This window comes from Myotis daubentonii, chromosome 1 (assembly GCF_963259705.1).
Source record: "Myotis daubentonii chromosome 1, mMyoDau2.1, whole genome shotgun sequence".
Lineage (NCBI taxonomy): Eukaryota > Metazoa > Chordata > Mammalia > Chiroptera > Vespertilionidae > Myotis > Myotis daubentonii.
Window position 1 is genome coordinate 60453434 of NC_081840.1, and position 17173 is coordinate 60470606.

At 40.1% G+C, this 17173-nt stretch overlaps 1 non-coding gene across 1 annotated transcript; it reads right to left on the reverse strand.

The window, feature by feature from the left end:
• Nucleotides 1-14816: 14816 nt before the first annotated feature.
• On the reverse strand, nt 14817-14922 carry LOC132223948 (U6 spliceosomal RNA). The gene has a single exon (XR_009450561.1). It is a non-coding gene; the product is annotated as a U6 spliceosomal RNA (small nuclear RNA).
• Between the last annotated feature and the right edge of the window lie 2251 nt (nt 14923-17173).

Genomic DNA, 17173 nt, shown 5'->3' on the forward strand with positions numbered 1-17173 from the left:
ATTTTTGCTGTAAATGAATGATCCATCATCTCATTCCCAATTTTGCAACTAAATATTGACAGACTTAAAGACTTGGTTTTTTTGTTTGTTTTTTAACCATCCCATTATTTTTTTGGTTGTTTCCCCCCTTGCATTTCCTTGGAAATTAGATAGAATCATTTTACCACCTGATCTCTAAAAAGTAGCCAATACTGAATGTGCTGAAATAGGATTTGAGTACAGTAAATGGATGGATTTGATTAGAAAATGGCTATGTGGGATTTTTGTCAACAGTGAAGAAATTATCCAAGTGGAATCATAAGTGAATTGAGCATGATGACACTTTAGTGTAGATAATGATCTACCACTGTCTATTTGATGAGTCCCACTGACAATGAGATGTTATGTTTTGCTGGTAAACTTTTCTGCAAAGAAAAAGGTACTAAATATTTCAATTCAGAGTGATCTATGATGTTTCATTTAACTGGTTTTAATTTTAGTGCTCATAAGCCTTAAATTGATTCGTTTAAAGTGCACTTCAAACCCTGTGCTATATTTACTGTTGAATCTAATGAGTATTATAGGGCACCTTGGGCACAATCTCCAAGAATGTGTAAGCCATAACTACAGTATAATACATTTAATTGACTTCAGTTATGTTGCTGAGTTAAAGAAACAGGGAAACAAAAGCAGTTTATTCTGCTATGGTCTATGTTTCTGTAATATCCATCAGTTATTGGCAAGTAAGGATGTCAATAAAATGTGGAAATCAATTGGTTTATACATGATGTTCTCCAGTACATTCATGTTTTGACTTCCCAGTAAAAGCAGCTTAACTAACCCCACTAACTCAGCTGAATACAGTAAGCTGTGGAGGAAAGCAGTTCTATAGACTATGCCCATCCTCTACTTACTCCTCTTGGCTCAATTTTGCCATATGCTGTCTTGAAATGCATATTGAACAGTTTTCCTGATATTTGTGCATTTTTCCTCATTTTCATAATCCAAACTTTCCTTATACTTTCGCATCATTCTTTCTTAACTATATTATCCTTTCAACTCATTTTTGTAAAGTTCTATATATCAGTATGTGTGTTTCTAACCTTCACTTTTAACTGTGGTAGTATTTTCATTAGGTTTGTAAAGGGTAGTGCTCTGGTTGTGAAGTTGTAGGGGTTTTACAGTGGATTTTTCCTCAACATGATTTCTCCCCTAAATATTTCCTATTTTCTTTTTAATTGAATGTTTTAGAGTAGCTTTAGGATCAGAGGAAAATCTGCAGAAAGTACAGAAAGTTCCTGTATACCTCTTTTCTCTTACTTACCCCATTGTTTCTTCTGTTACTAACATCTTGCATTAGTACATGCATGTGTTACAATTAATGAAGCAATATTGATACCTTAAAATTATTAAATATAGTCCATAGTTTACATTAAAGGTCACTCTTTGTGTTGTTTAGTTTACAGGTTTTGCACAGTGTTGTGTATCCATCATTATATATCATAACAGAATAGTTTTACTTCCCTAGGTATTCCCTGTGCTCCACTTATTCATTCCTCTCCTCCCCCCATCCCCCAGTCAACCTTTGGAAACCATTGTTCTTTTTTTAAGAATATATATTTTATTGATTTTTTACAGAGAGGAGAGGAGAGGGATAGAGAGTTAGAAACATCGATGAGAGAGAAACATCGATCAGCTGCCTCCTGCACACTCCCTACTGGGGGTGTGCCCGCAAGCAAGGTACATGCCCCTGACCAGAATCGAACCTGGGACCCTTCAGCCCTCAGGCCGACGCTCCATTCACTGAGCCAAACTGGTTAGGGCTCCATTGATCTTTTTACTCTAATTATAATTTTGTCTTTCCCAGAATGTATGTATAGAGTCACGTAGACTCTGTTACCTTTTCAGACTGGCATTTTTCACTTAGCAGTATGCATTTAAGGTGCTTCCACGACTTTTCATGGCTTGATAGCTCATTTTTTTAATTGCTTCGTAATACTCCATTGCTTGGGTATACCGCAGTTTAAACATTAACCTATTGAAGCATGTCTTGATTGCTCCCAATTTTGGGAAATTATGACTAAAGATGCTCTAAACATTCATGTGGAGGTTTTGTGCAAACATACATTTTCAATTCATATTGTTAAATAACTAAGAGTATGATTGCTGGATTAAGTGGTAAAAGTATGTTAAGCTTTGTAAAAAACCAGCAATACTGTGTTTCAAAGAGACTGTACCATTTTGCATTCCTACGAGCAATAAATAAGAGTTTCTGTTGCTTCACATTCCTCATCAGTTTTTGGTGTTGTCAGTACTTTGGATTTTAGTCATTCTAATAGCTTTGTAGTGGTATCACGTTGCTGTTTTTATTTTGATTCTCTAATGGTGTAAAATATTGAACAACTTATGCTTATCATCCATCTCTATATCTTTGGTGAGGTATCTGTTCAGATCTTTGCCCACTATTAATTTGGGTGGTTTGTTTACTTTTTCTTTTTTCAATTAAATCTTTATTGTTGAAAGTATTACATATGTCCCCTTTCCCGCCATTGACACCTTCCAGACCACCCTAGTCCCCTGCCCCAGACCTTCACCACCCTATTGTCTCTGTCCATGGGTTATTCATATATGCTACAAGTTCTTTGGTTTGTTTTCTTTTTTTATATATATATTTTATTGATTTCTTACAGAGAGGAAGGGAGAGGGATAGAGAGTTAGAAACATCGATGAGAGAGAAACATCGATCAGCTGCTTCCTGCACACTCCCTACTGGGTATGTGCCTGCAACCAAGGTACATGCCCTTGACCGGAATCGAACCTGGGACCCTCGAGTCCGCAGGCCGATGTTCTATCCATTGAGCCAAACTGGTTAGGGCTGGTTTGTTTTCTTAACATTGAGTTTTAAAAGTGCTCTGTGGAGAAACCTGTAGGGAGCTGATATAGGGTTAAGCCTCGGACTGACCTGTGGGCAAAGTCACAAACAATTCCCAGCTTAGAGGGCACAGTCCTCTTAGCATAATTAGGCTTGACCTTGTAACACTCCCTAGATCTTATCTGGGAAGCTAATGGGCTGAGGAAGTGCAGGAAGTATAACCATGGTCAAAACAAGTGAAACTCACAAGAACTGTGTAACTAATGGAAACCACTACCTTGTTTACCTCTCACTATAAAATAAAGGCTCAGCTTGCCTTGGGATCTTTCTCTCTGGCCTCAGCCAGGCACAGGGAAGATCCACGGAGACTAAGGAAAGCTAGAGAGCTCTGAATGCTGTCTCCATGTAAAACATTCTTCGCTGACTCCGTCCACACCTTTGGGAACCCCTGGACCGCTGGGGCTGGACCCCAGCAGAAACCAAGATGGCGGCATAGGTAAACACCGGAAATTGCTGCCTCGCACAACCACTTCAAAAATACAACTAAAACACAAAACAGACATCATCCAGAACCACAGGAAGGCTGGCTGAGTGGAAATTCTACAACTAGAAGGAAAGAGAAAAGCACACTGAGACTCAGAGGAGGTGCCGAAGTAAAGTGCAGAGGTACGGAGGTGCACATGGAAAGGGCTTGCAACTGAGGACGTGGTTGTCTTTTTCAATCAGTAGGGAGACACCAGCTCCTGATTGCTCTGAACTCCAGTTCCAGACAAGTCTCTGGGGACCCAGACTCATACAGGGATAAACTGGACTGTCTGGCATTGGTCGGAACTTGAGGGCAGCTTTCTCTCAGAGGTCTTGAAGCGATTACTGGGACACTGAGATGCAGCCCTCTTAGGGTAGGACTGAGGATCAGCCATAGCTGTTTGCTCAGCCCTGTTGATCTTCTGAGACCCCACCTCACCCAAGCTGTGCGCAGAGGCTTTTGCATATGAAAGGCTTGGCCCTTTGCAATCTGAAAATTACCTAACAAACTGCAGCTGGGTCAGAGAGACCCAGAACTTCCAAAAGAAGGCCCAAGGCCCTACAGCAGCTTGCATTACTTCATAGCTGGGCTTCATCTGGGCACCTCCAAATCCCAAACAAAGAAGAGGAATCTTCAGATTTCTCCATAGCTCCTGCTGGGTAGCTTCAGGCAGAGGCTAAATTAGCACCTCCTCAAAGATCCAAGAGCCAGTGTACCCAGTGGTCAGAGACCATCCAGATTACAACTCCTCAGATCCATAAGGGACACACTCAGGGGGCACACTCAGTGAGCACTAAAGCCCCACCGAAGCAAGTCTTGCCCCAGAAGGGTGTCTCCAGCACAGAAGTTCTCCCACTGCAGACACAGCTGATTCTCACTGCCAATTGGCCTGGAGGTCAATTCCTCCCAGTGATACCTACAACAAACAAGGCTTAACTACAACAAGACTGTGCACAAAGCCCACAAAGGGGTGCACCAAGAGTGTCCACCTCAGGTAATTGGGGAGGCTGAGCCACTGGGCCCTATAGGACACCTAGCACAGAAAGCCACTCTATCAACACAGGGAAGCATAAAAAAAGCGGAGACAAAGAAACAGGTCACAAATGACAGAAATGGAGGAAAGCAAACTACTAGATATAGAGTTCAAAACCATGGTTATAAGGTTTTTCAAGAATTTTCTAGAAACCGCCGCTAAATTTAATGAGAACCTCAAGAAATCTAGTGAGACCCTCAAGGTTATGAAAAAGGACCAAGCATGCACTGACTGAAATAAAGAATATTATACAGAGTTCCATCAGCAGACTAGAGGATCGCAAGAATCAAGTCAAAGATTTGAAATACAAAGAAGCAAAAACACCCAACCGGAAAAACAAAAAGAAAAAAGAATCCAAAAAAATGAATATAGTGTAAGGAGCCTCTGGGACAACTTCAAGCGTACCAACATCTGAATTATGGGGGTGCCAGAAGAAGAGAGAGAGCAAGATATTGAAAACCTATTTGAAGAAATAATGACAGAAAACTTCCCCTACCTGATGAAAGAAATAGACTTACAAGTCCAGGAAGCTCAGAGAACCCCAAACAAAAGGAATCCAAAGAGGACCACACCAAGACACATCATAATTAAAATGCCAAGAGCAAAAAAAAAAGAGAGAGAGAGAGAGAGAATCTTAAAAGCAGCAAGAGAAAAACAGTCAGTTACCTACAAGGGAGTACCCATACGACTGTCAGCTGATTTCTCAACAGAAACTATGCAGGCCAGAAGGGAGTGGCAAGAAATATTCAAAGTGATGAATAGCAAGAACCTATAACCAAGATTATTTTACCCAGCAAAGCTATCATTCAGAATTGAAGGTCAGATAAAGAGCTTCACTGATAAGGAAAAGCTAAAGGAGTTCATTACCACCAAACCAGTATTATATGAAATGCTAAAAGGTATCCTTTAAGAAGAGGAAGAAGAAGAAAAAGGTAAAGATACAAATTATGAACAACAGTACACATCTATCAGCAAGTGAATCTAAAAATCAAGTGAATAAATAATCTGATGAACAGAATAAACTGGTGATTATAATAGAATCAGGGGCATAGAAAGGGAGTGGACTGACAATTCTTGGGGGGAAAGGGGTGTGGGGGGTGCGGGAAGAGACTGGACAAAAATCATACAGCTATGGATGAGGACAGTGGTGGTGGTGGGGGGTAAGGGCAGAGAGTGGGTTGGGAACCGGGTAGAGGGGAGCTATGGGGGGGAAAAAGCAGAACAACTGTAATAATCTGAACAATACAGATTTAATTTAAAAAAAATAAATAAAAGTGCTTTGTATATTTTGGATATATGTTCTTTATCAGATGTGTTTTGCAAAGGTTTTTATCTTGGTCGGAGCTTGTCTTATTTTTTTCTTACGTTGCCAGTTTTTTTCTTAAGGCATTATTTTTTAGAACATGAGGTGTGTGTTTCCCCCCAGGAATGTGTGTATTGTCAAAGATGAAACACTTGCATATTTGATATAAGATTTCTAAAACTAAGCTAGTCAAATAAAACTCACACCCCTCATATTTTAAGCAAAACTAAACTGAATGAGTATTTAGTAAGATACAATGTCACTTTGGGCAACTATAGAAGACAATTGGAAAGACTACAAAAGGGTCTTATCTTTCAGCTATCTAAAAGGCAGTATTTTTTTTTAATATATTTTATTGATTTTTTACAGAGAGAAAGGGAGAGAGAGAGTCAGAAACATCGATGAGAGAGAAACATCGATCAGCTGCCTCCTGCACATCTCCTACTGGGGATGTGCCCGCAACCCAGGTACATGCCCTCGACCGGAATCGAACCTGGGACCTTTCAGTCCGCAGGCCGATGCTCTATCCACTGAGCCAAACCGGTTCCGGCTAAAAGGCAGTATTAAAACAGTTGAAGTTAGTGGCTATTTCATAAAACAATATTTAAAATATGAAGGTTTTAAGGAGAAAGTTCAAAGAATGTTCTGAGGACTGATTAATTTTAATAATTTTTACATAGTATTTTGTATACAGTATATAGTTGTTCTTATAGGACTGTTCCAAAACTTTAGATGATGTGCAAAGTAATAAACAGTTGGGAAGAATAAGGTCTGATGTTCCAGAAATGTTTTTGGTACTAGTTTCCAGAAATATTAGGAGGCCAGGTGCGGAAATATATAGGCGGAATATATATAGGTGGACACATTTCCTCAACGACTGTAGGGTTGTCAGACCATCTACCTTGACATCTACCATGCAGTCTCCTTAGGAATCTGAAGGCTATCTAGGGGAATTCAAAGTTGAGCTTTGTTAGTGGAGTCAAGAAAATAACATAATTTGTAAGTGTTTTTACATACTTAATCTTTTTTAAAAAAAATAAATTTCTTTATTGACTTCAGGGAGGAAGGGAGAAGGAGGGAGAGATAGAAACATCAATGATGAGAGAGAATCATTGATTGGCTGCCTCCTGCACACCCCCACTGGGGAACGAGCCCGCAACCCAGGCATGTGCCCTTGGCCAGAATTGAACCTGGGACCCTTCAGTCCGCAGGCTGACGCTCTATCCATTGAGCCAAGCTGGCCAGGGCTACATACTTAATCTTATTTAGAAGTGCAGGCATTCCTAAATCTAACAGACACAATGAATGAATGAATGAATGAATGAATGAATGAATGAATGAATATAGTAATTCTTTCCTTTGTATTTGAGTCTGTGCCCAATATTACTTATTGGTGCTCAGCATCATCCCTATCCTTAGAAGCACTCCCTTTTTTTTTTTTATTGCTTAAAGTATTACAAAGGGTATTACATATGTATCCATTTTATCCCCCCGCCCTAGACAGTCCCCTAGCCTCCCCTATCACCCAGTGTCTTATGTCCATTGGTTATGCTTATATGCATGTATACAAGTCCTTTAGTTGATCTCTTACCCCCCTACCTCCTGCCCCCCAACCCTCCCCGGCCTTCCCGCTGCAGTTTGACAATCTGTTTGAGGCAGCTCTGCCTCTGTATCTATTATTGTTCAAAAGTTTATAATGGTTTCTATTGTCCATGAATGAGTGAGATCATGTGGTATTTTTCCTTTATTGACTGGCTTATTTCACTTAGCATAATGCTCTCCAGTTCCATCCATGACGTTGCAAATGGTAAGAGTTCCTTCCTTTTTACAGCAGCATAGTATTCCATCATGTAGATGTACCACAGTTTTCTAATCCATTCATCTACTGATGGGCACTTAGGCTGTTTCCAGATCTTAGCTATGGTGAATTGAGAAGCACTCCCTTTTATAAAACATTCCTCAGCCTCTGTTGCCAGCAGCATTCCAACTTGAACTCTATCAATGAGAGGTAGGTGCTGGTGCACATTTTTAGAGAAAGAAGACAAAGAGAAACCATTCATCTCAACAGCAGTAATCTTGTAGGTATCAGCAAATGGCTGATGAGATAAGATGTCATGTCAGTAGCTTTTGGGTAAAAGAAAAGTTTAGGACTTATTGCCACAGGCAACAAGGATCATTGGTGCTGGTTCCCTTTGATCCCTCCCCATCCTAACTTTTTTGTTTGTTTGTTTGTTTATTTATTGATTAAGGTATTACATATGTGTCCTTATCCTCCCATTCCCTCCCACCTGTCCACTCATGCCCTCACCCCCCTAGTGTCTGTGTCCATTGGTTATGCTTATATGCATGCATACAAGTCCTTTGGTTGATCTCTTCCCTTTACTCCCACCCTCCCCTACCTTTTTTCTGAGGTTTGATGGTCAGATCAATGCTTCTCTGACTCTGGATCTGTTTTTGTTTGTCAGTTTATGTTGTTCATTATATTCCACAAAGAAGTGAGATCATGTGGTATTTATCTTTCTCTGACTGGCTTATTTCGCTTAGCATAATGCTCTCCAGTTCCATCCAACCTGTTGAAAATGGTAAGAATTCTTTCTTTTTTACCGCAGTATTCCATTGTGTAGATGTATCACAGTTTTTTAATCCACTCATCTGCTGATGGGCACTGTTTCCAAATCTTAGCTATGGTGAATTGTGCTGCTATGAACATAGGGGGTGCATATATCCTTTCTAATTGGTGTTTCTAGTTTCTTGGGATATATTCCTAGAAGTGGGATCACTGGGTCAAATAGGAGTTCCATTTTTAGTTTTTTGAGGAAACTCCATACTGTTCTCTACAGTGGCTGCACCAGTCTGCATTCCCACCAGCAGTGCACTAGGGTTCCTTTTTCTCCGCATCCTCACCAGCACTTGTCATTTATTGATTTGTTGATGATAGCCATTCTGACAGGTGTGAGATGGTACTGCATTGTCGTTTTGATTTGCATCTCTCAGATGATTAGTGACTTTGAGTATGTTTTCATATGTCTCTTGGCCTTCCTTCTGTCTTCTTTCGAAAAGTATCTATTTAGGTCCGTTGCCCATTTTTTGATTGGGTTGTTTATCTTCCTTTTGTTAAGTTGTATGAATTCCCTGTAAATGTTGCAGATTAAACCCTTATCGGTGATAACATTGGCAAATATGTTCTCCCATGCAATGGGCTTTCTTGTTGTTTTGTTGATGGTTTCTGTTGCTGTACAGAAGCTTTTTATTTTGATGTAGTCCCATTTGTTTATTTTCTCTTTAGTTTCCAATGCCCTAGGAGCTGTATCAGTGAAGATATTGCTTTGGCATATGTCTGAGATTTTGCTGCCTGTGGATTCCTCTAGTATTTTTATGGTTTCCCATCTTACATTTAAGTCCTTTAGCCATTTGAGTTTATTTTTGTGTATGGTGTAAGTTGGTGATCTAGTTTCAATTTTTTTGCATGTATCTGTCCAATTTTCCCATTTATTGAAGAGACTGTCTTGACTCCATTGTATGTTCTTGCCTCCTTTGTCAAATATTAATTGAGCATAGGGGTTTGGGTTGATTTCTGGGTTCTCTATTCTATTCCATTGATCTATATGTCTGTTCTTGTGCCAGTACCAGGCTGTTTTGAGAACAGTGGCTTTGTAATACAGCTTGATATCTGGTATTGAGATCCCTCCTACCTTGTTCTTTCCCAGGATGACTGCAGCTATTTGGGGTCTTTTTTTATTCCAGATGAATTTTTGGAGAGTTCGTTCTAGGTCTGTGAAATATGCCCTTGGTATTTTAATGGGGAAAGCATTGAATCTATAGATTGCTTTTTAAAACAACATTTTAATGATGTTGATTCTACCAATCCATGAACACGGTATGTTCATCCATCTGTTCATGTCTTCCTCTATCTCTTTTTTCAGTGTCCTGTAGTTTTCGGAGTACAGGTCTTTTACCTTCTTAGTTAAGTTTATTCCTAGGTATCTTAATTTTTTTGGTGCGATGGTAAATGGGATTTTATTTTAGTCTTTCTTTCTGTAAGTTCACTATTGGTGTATAAAAATGCCATATATTTCTTGGCTTTAATTTTGTATCCTGCTACATTGACAAATTCATTTATTAAGTCCAATAATTATTTGATGGCGTCTTTAGGGTTTTCTATGTACAGTATCATCTCATCTGTGAATAATGACAGTTTTATGTCTTCTTTTCCAATTTGGATAACTTTTATTTCTTCTTGTCTAATTGCTATGGCTAGCACTTCCAGAACTATGCCGAACAGGAGTGGTGAAAGTGGCCATCCCTGTCTAGTTCCGTTCTTAGGTGAAATGGTTTTCATTTTTGCCCATTGAGTATGATGTTGGCTGTAGGTTTGTCATATAAGGCTTTTATTATGTTGAGGTATGATCTCTCTATTCCCATTTTGCTGAGGGTTTTTATCAAGAAAGGGTGTTGGATTTTGCCAAATGCTTTTTCTGCATCAATTGATATGATTATGTGATTTTTATCTCTCAATTTGTTTATGTGATGTATCCTGTTTATTGATTTGTGGATATTGTACCATCCTTGCATCCCAGGGGATAAATCTTACTTGGTCATGGTGTATGATCTTTCTGATGTACTGCTGGATCCAATTTGCTAGAATTTTGTTGAGGATTTTGTCATCTATGTTCATGAGGGATATTGGCCTGTAATTCTCTTCCATTGTGTTGTCTTTATCTGGGGGGGGGTTGGTATTAGGGTAATGCCTGCTTCATAGAATGAGCTTAGAAGTGTTTCTTTCTCTGGAGTTTTTTTTTTGAATAGTCTGAGGAAGATAGGTTTTAGTTCTTCCTTGAATGTTTGATAAAACTCCCCTGTGAAGGCATCTGGCTCTGGGCTTTTGTTTCCTGGAAGCTTTTTGATGACTGCTTCAATTTCCTCCATAGTTATTGGCCTGTTTTAGATTCTTCCTGATTGAGTTTTGGAAGGTTGTATTTTTCTAGGAATATGTCCATTTCCTCTAGGTTGTCTAGTTTGTTGGAATAGAGTTGTTCATAATACTTTTTAACAATCCTTTGTATTTTTGTGGGGTCTGTTGTTATTTTGCCTCTTTCATTTCTGATTTTGTTTATTTGGGTCCTCTCTCTTTGCTTTTTGGTGAGCCTGGCTAGAGGTTCATCAATCTTGTTTTCCCTTTCAAATAACCAGATGTTGGTCAGATGTTGGTTTCATTGATCTTTCATATTGGTGGTTTTTTTTTCTTTTTGTCTCTATGTCATTTATTTCTGCTCTGATCTTTATTATCACCTTCCTTCTGCTCACTCTGGGCTTTTCTTGTTGCTCTCCCAAAATATAGCCATTACTCCTAGACCTTTGCTCCCCCAGCGATACAAGTTATTGTGGTAAACATCTAAGTGTTTGTACATTGAGTCCTACATGAAATATGTATATTGTTTGACTTGATCCAAAGCTTTATTTCTTTTCCTGCTGACTAAAGTAAGACATGAAAACCATGGAAATACACCTTATCAAGTTTGTTTAAATACATATTTATGTGTATATATTTGCATATTCAAACAGTTTGTGAATTGTAATGTAATGACATGAAATAATTTCAGCCTACTAGTCTACAATACACTGTGAAGAATATATAATATTTGCATACTATTGAAAAATCATTGCTTCTAACAAATTAGACTCATAAGTAGCCAGCAGGAATGGTGTGACCCTTGTTAAACAGAGCTGCAAAATGGTAGAATTTTTGGATTTGGTTCCATTTCATAAAAGTGAAGTAACAAATCCAGTGGCAATGCCTAAAGGCAATGGGGGTTATTTTTCTCTCAAACCAAGAAGTTTGGATATAAATAATCCAGGGCTTATACAATGGTTCTGTATAAGGTCATTGATGTTCCAATCTCCTAAACTAATGATCTGTGATCTGTAGCTTGTAGCTTTTGTCCTCAGAACTATTGCCTCATGGTTTCAAGAGGGATATTCCACCCTCGAGCTTGGCAGAAAAGAAGGAATGCAAAGAATTTACTGGGAAAGACCCTTTTAGAATTTGTAGCATATTTGTTTTTACAACTTCTTAGATAGACTTGTGTCCTATGGCCCCCTATTTTAGCTAGGCACATTGCTACTCAAGAAAATTGTGGTTCTGTCAATGAGGAAAAAAGGGAGAATGTATATCAGATGGAAAACTTGTAGTGTTGTATAGCATAAAGCAAAGGAGCAAATAAAAACCAATATAAATGATATCTTCAGAAAAAAATCTTAAAAGTAGTGTTTGTGGATAAAAATTGAGACTCAAATAAATATATGGAAATTAAAGAAATCTTTAGTTTTCAAAAAAATTTCCAATATTTCTTACAAAAATCAAAAGTAAATATTATTGGCAATAACCCAGCATTGTAAAGTTGAAAATTGTATAATTATCTAGAAAATTCAAGCAAAAACCTTGGTATTTTCTGAATTATTTGAATAATTCAGGTGAAAGTAGAATTTCAGCCTGGATTATCCAGATAATTGCCCTAATTTTAAACTTCACTTCACTGGTAGAGAGCTTTTTTCAGAATGTGTTTTTATAATGCTAAATGCTAAAAAATAAGATTCCTAAATTAAGCAGAGAAATGGAGGTGGAGAGAGAGAAATAGTAAATAGTTGATTGTCAGAATAAGACAATACTTTTCTTTCTAGTGACAATAACTGTCATCCACTTTTTAAAATAATAGAATGAACTTCTATGATGCAAAAGGAAACTACATATGATTTCAAATATAACCTGTAGCATTTTTTAAATATATTTTTATTGATTTCAGAGAGGAAGGGAGAGGGAGAGATAGAAACATCAATGATGAGAGAGAAGCACAGATCAGCTGCCTCCTGCACGCCCTATTGGGGATCCAGCCCGAAACCCATGCATGTGCCCTTGACTGGACTCTTCAATTCCCAGACTGATGCTCTATTGACTGAACCAATCTGACTAGGGCACCTGTAGTATTTTTTAATGTTATATATTCCATTTTAATTCTCTAAAGTTTGGAAACTCAATAGCTCCAAATTCAGCCATTTAATTTTATAAAGTCAAGCAAATTGATTTCAAAATCATACTATATTTTCTGTTTGACTTCATGTTTGTTCTTTGCCTTTGAATTCTTTAAACATTTTTTTTCATTTTTATCTTTATTTTTTTAATTAAATCTTTATTGTTCAGATTATTACATTTGTTCCTCTTTTTCCCCCCCATAACTCCCCTCCTCCCATTTCCCGCCCCACCCTCCGCCCTCACTCCCCACCCACTGTCCTCATCCATAGGTGCACGATTTTTGTCCAGTCTCTTCCCGCATCTCCCACACCCCTTTCCCCCCCAAGAATAGTCAGTCCATTCCCTTTCTATGTCCCTGATTCTATTATGATCACCAGATTATTTGTTCACTTGATTCTTAGATTCACTTGTTGATAGATGCATGTTTGTTGTTCATAATTTGTATCTTTACCTTTTTCTTCTTCTTCCTCTTCTTAAAGGATACCTTTCAGCATGTCATATAATACTGGTTTGGTGGTGATGAACTCCTTTAGCTTTTCCTTATCTGTGAAGCTCTTTATCTGACCTTCAGTTCTGAATGATAGCTTTGCTGGATAAAGTAATCTTGGTTGTAGGTTCTTGGTATTCATCACTTTGAATATTTCTTGCCATTCCCTTCTGGCCTGCATAGTTTCTGTTGAGAAATCAGCTGACAGTCGTATGGGTATTCCCTTGTAGGTAACTGAGTTTCTTTCTCTTGCTGCTCTTAAGATTCTCTCTTTGTCTTTTGCTCTTGGCATTTTAATTATGGTGTGTCTTGGTGTGGTCCTCTTTGGATTCCTTTTGTTTGGGGTTCTCTGCGCTTCCTGGACCTGTAAGTCTATTTCTTTCATCAGGTGGGGGAAGTTTTCTGTCATTATTTCTTCAAATAGGTTTTCAATATCTTGGTCTCTCTCATCTTCTGGCACCCCTATAATTCTGATGTTGGTACGCTTGAAGTTGTCCCAGAGGCTCCTTACACTATCTTCGTATTTTTGGATTCTTTTTTCATTTTGCTTTTCCAGTTGGGTGTTTTTTGCTTCTTCGCATTTCAAATCTTTGACTTGATTCTTGCGCTCCTCTGGTCTGCTGTTGGGAGTCTGTGTAGTATTCTTTATTTCAGTCAGTGTTTGCTTAATTTCTAGTTGGTTCTTTATCATAACATCGAGGGTCTCATTAGATTTCTTGTAGATCTCATTAAGTTTATCGGTGGCTTCTAGACAGTTCTTGAGAGACCTTAAAAGTGTGGTTCTGAACTCTATATCTTCCATTGACAATTTTGTCCTGTTTCTTTGTCTCCGCATTTTTTTTTATGCTTTCTTGGTGCACCCCCTAGTGGTCTTTGTGCGCAGTTTTGTAGTTAAGACTTGATTGTTGTAGTTAATACTGGGGGGATTTGACCTCCAGGCCACCTGGTTGTGAGAGTCAGCTGTGTCTGCAGTGGGAAAACTTCTGTAGCAGTGGGAGGTGCTAATCTAGCCTTTGCCTGAGGCTATCTGGCAAATGGCTCTGTGCAGGGCTTGGGCGGGGCGGGTCGCATGGGATCAAACAGGGCCGGCGGAGGGAGCAGTTATGGCTGCTCTCAGTTCCGTTCCTAGGGGCTCTGCCTCACAGAGTCCCAGCAACCCGCTTCAAACCTCGGAGAGAAAGCTGCCTTCGAGTTCTGACCGAAGCCAGACAGTCCCGCTTCTCCCGTTTGAGTCTGGGTCCCTAGAGACTCGCCCAGATCTGGAGCTCAGAGTCTGAAACTCCCTCCCGATTGAAAACACCAACCGCGCCCTCCGCCGCCAGCCGGTTCCTCGCACTCTGCACCTGAGTATTTCACTTCAGCACTGCGCCTCCTCTGAGTCTGGATATGTTATTCTCTTTCCTCCTAGTTGTAGAATTTCCACTCAGCCAGCCTTCCTGTGGTTCTGGATGATGTCTGTTCCGTCTTTTAGGTGTACCCTTGAATTGGTTGTTCGAGGCAGCAATCTCTGGCGTTAACCTATGCTGCCATCTTGGTTCTCCTCCAAAAATTTTTATTTTTTAATTACAGTTGGCATATGTTATTTTTTGTCAAATATGGAATGCTTCACGAATTTGCGTGTCATCTTGCTCAGGGGACATGCTAATCTTCTCTTTATTATTTCAGTTTTAGTATACATGCTGCCAAAGTGAGCATTGCATACATTATTAATTCCCAGTGTACAACACAGTGATTAGATAGGTATATAGCTTAGAAAGTGGTCACTCTGATAAGTCTAAGGCCTATTTGTCACCATATATATATATATATATATATATATATATATATATATAGCCAGCGACAGGAACGCTGTAATGACCAGGATGACCGGTCGCTATGGCCCTATCAGGAGTTAGGACTGGCCTGCCAACACCCCCACAGCCCTTCCCTCTGGCTGGCCCCACCCCTGATTGCCCCCACCCCAATAGGGGTGGGACTGCTGGCCAACCTCCTGCAGCCCCTCCCCCCAGCCTGTCCACCTCTAATGGGCCCCCACTACCCATATCGGCCCACAGCCCCTCCCCCCAGTCAGCTCCACCCCCAATCGGCCCCCCACTCGAATCAGGGGCAGGGCTAGCCAACGAACCACCCATGGCCCCTCCCCTAGGCCACTGGTCCCCAATTGGCCCCACACCCCATTCAGGGGTGGGGCCAGCTGGCACACTGCCCACAGCCTCTCCCCATGGCCAGCCCCAACCCCAATCAGCTCCTACCACCCCATTCGCCTGCAGCCCCTCCCCCATCCAGCTCCGCTCCTGATTTCCCCTCCCCACACACACACCAATCAGGCCCTCCCCATGGCCAGCCCTGCCCCCAATCGATCCCTCACCCCAATTGGGGGCGGGGCCCGCTGGCCAATTGCCCTCAGCCCCTTCCCCCAGCCGGCCTCACCCTGATTGGGTCCCGATCGGAGCGGGCCGGCTGGCCAACCTTCTGCCATCTCCTCCTCTGGACAGCCCTGGCCCCCATCCGCCCCAATTGGGGCCTGGCCAGCCAGACTCCACCGGTGCATGAATTGCTGCACTGGGCCTCTAGTAGTTATAGTATTATTGACTATATTCCCTATGCACTACTTTACATCCCTGTGACTATTTTTATAACTGGCAATTTGTACTTCTTAATGATTTCACCTTTTTCACCTATCTCCTAATCCCCCTTCTATAGGTCAACCATCAATTTGTTCCTGTTTGCTTATTTTGTTTTTTAGTGACATCATATGGTATTTGTCTGTCTTTGTCTGACATATCATTTAGCATAATACCCTAGGTCCATCCATGTTGTTGGAAATGGCAAGAGTTCATTCTTTTTTATAGTTAAGTGATATTCCATTGTATTTATGTACCTCAAAGGCAAAGATAAAAGGATGATTACATTCTAGTTGCCACTAGAGTCTCTTCTTTGGAAGTAGAAGTCTGATTAGTGAGCCCAAATGAAAAGTTATTTGCCAACCTTCCCTATAGCTGGGTGTGTCATGTGACTACGTTCTGACTCGAGTGGAAGTATTTGAGAATTCTGGATGCGATCCTTCTTTCCTGGACTCCAATGCCCACAAGATACCTAGATCTATAGCAGTCACCTTGGCCCAGAGGGCGACCTTCAAAGGGAGGCCTCATACTAGGGTGGTGTAAGGTTAAGACAGAAAGAACCTTAGTCCATGATGATGGTGGAGCTACCATATCTGCTCTGAGATGCTTCCCTCTGCACTTACTTTTCTCAAGAGAGTAATAACTTCTATATTGTTTCAGAAACTATTATTTAATTTCCAGTCTCTGTTACTAGTAGTCGAACACAATTCCTAAATGATGTGCATGTTAAACATTAATTGAAACTATTTTGGGATTTTAGGGTTAAATTCCCAGATATACATAATGACCTCTCTCTCCCTCTCTCTTCCTCTCTCTCTCTCTCTCTCTCCCTCCTTCCCTCCCTCCCTCCCTCCCTCCCTTTCTCTCCCTCCCTGTTATTCACACACACACACACACACACACACACACACACACACACACACACAATGTACATGCACACATTTCAATTTGTAAGAAAAAAGCTAAGTGGTTATGTGAAGTTGTATTAACACATTTTATGCAATTACAAAGGGTTACATTTGTAACAGGAACTGTAAGAAGACAAAAACTAAAGCATTACTAAATTATTTTACAGCATGTATAATTGGACTTTAAAAAGTAGAGGGAGAAAGAAGAAAATACAGAAACAGAATGTAGAGCAATAGAATTTGAATAACTATTTTTTATTTTTTTGTCGATTTAACTAAGTACAGTATTAATAGCAAAAAAGGGAGAAAAGATCAATCTATAGAGCAGTCAGATGGAGGGGTAAGGATTAATCATTTTCTCTTCAGAAGCTGCCCCCAATTATCTTCATCTTTTAAGAGCCAGCTCTTCCATGC